Source organism: Choristoneura fumiferana, chromosome 24 (assembly GCF_025370935.1).
Source record: "Choristoneura fumiferana chromosome 24, NRCan_CFum_1, whole genome shotgun sequence".
Taxonomy (NCBI): domain Eukaryota; kingdom Metazoa; phylum Arthropoda; class Insecta; order Lepidoptera; family Tortricidae; genus Choristoneura; species Choristoneura fumiferana.
This window is the reverse complement of record NC_133495.1, coordinates 5318819-5322298: the sequence shown is the minus strand read 5'-3', so window position 1 is coordinate 5322298 and position 3480 is coordinate 5318819.

Here is a 3480-nt window from a genome sequence, read left to right as displayed (position 1 = left end):
CGAAGTCGGTGATCAGCACGACCCAGCAGGATGGATTGAAACCCATAGTATGTAGGTGAGGTAGACGACTATTTTGTTCCACTGCTGCTGGTCGTGATGAGTCACCGACTTCGAGCTAGTAAGTACCTAGAAAAATTTCAAGGGTTTTGTAGTAGGTTCCATTTTTTGTTATTTTTTTTTTGGAGTGGTTTCTTTTTTGTTAAAAATTTCTTTATACTTTTAAACACTACCCTGTTCTGAGGCTGTCATAATTATAAATCAAAAAGCCAGAATGTACTCTTAACAATCCAAGACTATTACGCTTCACCAAGATTTCGCAAGATGACAAAGCAACACAGCAAAATTTTGCATGCCTAAACAATATTTTGTGGAACCAAAATGTTACATTATTTCCTCGCGGTACGGGGGCCACGTCATATCCGTAAGAAAACTAAGATTTCCCCCAAGTTCTTTGAGAAAAGGATAAATCGTGACAAGTGTCCGTACTCCCGGGGATTTGGCAAACTTGTCGTTGACAGTCGAGGATTTACTTTGCAGCCGAGTTTTGCTGCGGCTATAGTATTTTTAAAATTTTAGTTGCCTAGTTCTTAGGTGGCTTCAATTTGGATGATTCAGAAAGAAAATGCTGAGACAAAATCTATGTTTGATACAGTTAAGTGACATATTTAAGGTGATTGCTTTTTAGAATAATAAGCTCAAATTAGTTTTGTTGAATCTCCATTAAATGAGTAAACATTATTCGCAGCAAAGCAGAAATATAGGCCTAATCCACTGTGAAATTTATTCATTGAATATGATAATAATATCACTTGTAGCAGGTCTTTGTTTTGAAACTCGAATTGTATGTACCTACGTAAACTTTTTATTACATAAAATAAAGAAACAAACACAATCTACAAACGTTGATAATAGTTAAATACAATTTTTAAATAATAATACATTAAACAGGTACCTAACATAAATATAAAATAGCATGGGAGTAAGTTGCCACTGATTTTAGAGCCTCAATTCAATCTACTTGCTGTATAAAAACATGACATTATTTTGGTATAAAAACTAAAAATTGTATTACAATTACCTTCACCTTTTCACCTCTACGAACAATAAATAGTAATTAAATTAATAAAGAAATGTTTTCCAAAATTTAAGGAATAGAGGTAGGTAATTGTAATAAAACTGTTCATTTTTTAACCAAAATAATGTCATGTTTTTATACGCCAAGAAGATTGAAATTAGGCTCTAAAATCAGCGGTAATTTAATAATTAATCGAAGACTCTTGAGACCCTTGGTACGTGAGGTCCTAGCGCTTTGAAACTTCATAAAAAAATAACTTAGAGGTGAGTAGAAGTCACAGAGGACCGAAGAGCTGGCAGCTTCCTCGGACAAAGGATTAGCTTAGCTGTTCAAAGATGGAACACTGCCGGCATCATCGGTAGCTTGCCTAAGGAGACTGTTCTAGATAAATAATTTGTTTTATAGGTAAATCACTTAAGAAGATGACCCGTAGTAGTAAGTGACGTATCTAGGCCCATATTGATAATTTGACGTTCCATATAAAAAAAAAAACTTAAGTCTCATATATATTCTGTGCACTACTACATACACCAGAGGACGTATTGCCTTACGTTTCTGGCGCTTGCGATCGCAATCAAATGACAGATTTCGCATACAAAAACTGTCATTTGATTGCGATAGCGAGGGTCAGAAACTTTAGGCAATACGGCTTCAGGTCATCTTTTTAAGTTTTTACCTATAGTTTTCCGTTTTAGCCAAAATGGCAAAAACGGAACCCTTATAGTTTCGCCATGTCTGTCTGTCAAGGAGATATAATAAGTCTTAAAATATAACTAAACTACTTTTAGAGCAAGCTGAGTCAGACATTTTAAGTAACAAGTGAAAACACAAAATATTAGTTCTATCCCTACTCCCCGCAATCCCTTATCACCCCGTTTTATGGTTATAGTTGAGCATCAGGAATAAAATGGCAAAAACGGAACCCTTATAGTTTCGCAATGACTTTGCTTTGCCGCGGCTTTGCTCAGGGACTATCAATGCTAGAAAGCTGTAATCTTTCACGGATATATGAAAACTATGCCGACAAAATTACAATTAAAAATTCAAAAAAAAGTTTTTTAGGGTACTTACCTCCCAAAGACGTAAAGTGGAGGTGTTTTTTTTTTCATCCAACTCTATTGTGTGGGGTATCGTTGGAGAGGTCTTTTAAGACCATTAGGGGGTTGCTAGTTGCTAGATTTTTTGATTCCTTGATTTGTTTGCGAAATATTCAACTTTAAAGTTCCATTTTTTATTAAAATCTAGCGTTCCTGCTAAAACCGGCCCTCTAAAACTAAACCGGTGAGTGGAAAAATTTGAAAAAAATCAGGATGATAGTAAGTATGTCAAACTTACAAGGAAAACTATAAAGGTTAAGTTTGCTTGAAAATTATTAGTAGTTTAAAAGTAAATAGCAGCCTAAGGTATACAATTTACCTAAACTTGGAAGATTCCGTATAAAATACGAAATCATTAGAAAAATATTACTTAATTTTTTCGTAATTGCTACGGCACCGTATTTTGGGCGTGTCCGACACGTTCTTGGCCGGTTTTTATGACACAAACATATAATTTAATTACTACAATTAATCTTAAATATTTGTGAGCGTATGAAAATATATCAAACTTTGATAGAACTCGACAACATCAAGCAATTTCGCAAACAAAACCACAGCACCCAACAAGTTGTAATAACTCAGGTAGGAAACTTACCAACAACTAAGTCACGGTTGTTTCCAACTCCCCTATGTTACTAATTGGCACAAAAAGAGCAAGAATAGCAATTTGGGGACATTTATTTTTGTTGAGAAATACTTGGCCAATTACGCCACTATCGAGGCAAGTTTGGCGACAGTAATGATTTAGGCATTGAGTTTTGGAACAGAAAAAGTTCATGACGAATAATAGATTTTGCTACTTGATACAAACATTACAATATTTTTACTAGCCGCAAGGGCCCCTTGGATAGGAAATTGTCGTTTTTTTTTTATTCGACTGGATGGCAAACGAGCAAGTGGGTCTCCTGATGGTAAGAGATCACCATCGCCATAAACATGTGCAACAACAGGGGTATTGCAGATGCGTTGCCCCTAGAGGCCTAAGATGGGATACCTCAAGTGATAGTAATTTCGCCGGCTGTCTTACTCTACGCCGAAACACAACAGTCCAAGCACTGCTGCTTCACGGCAGGATTAGCGAGCAAGATGGTGGTAGCAATCCGGGCGGACCTTGCACAAGGTCCTACCATCTGCAATAAGCTCTCGTTATGTAGACAATAATTTATAAAATTACTAAATTAAAAGGTTTAACTCACGATTACAAGTCAGGGACGGTCCAACTAGTTTCGATCTTTCCGGAAGATCGTTTTCATAGGTGAGTGCGTTCACAACGATGCGACACGGAATGCGGGGAACGCCACCAAAATA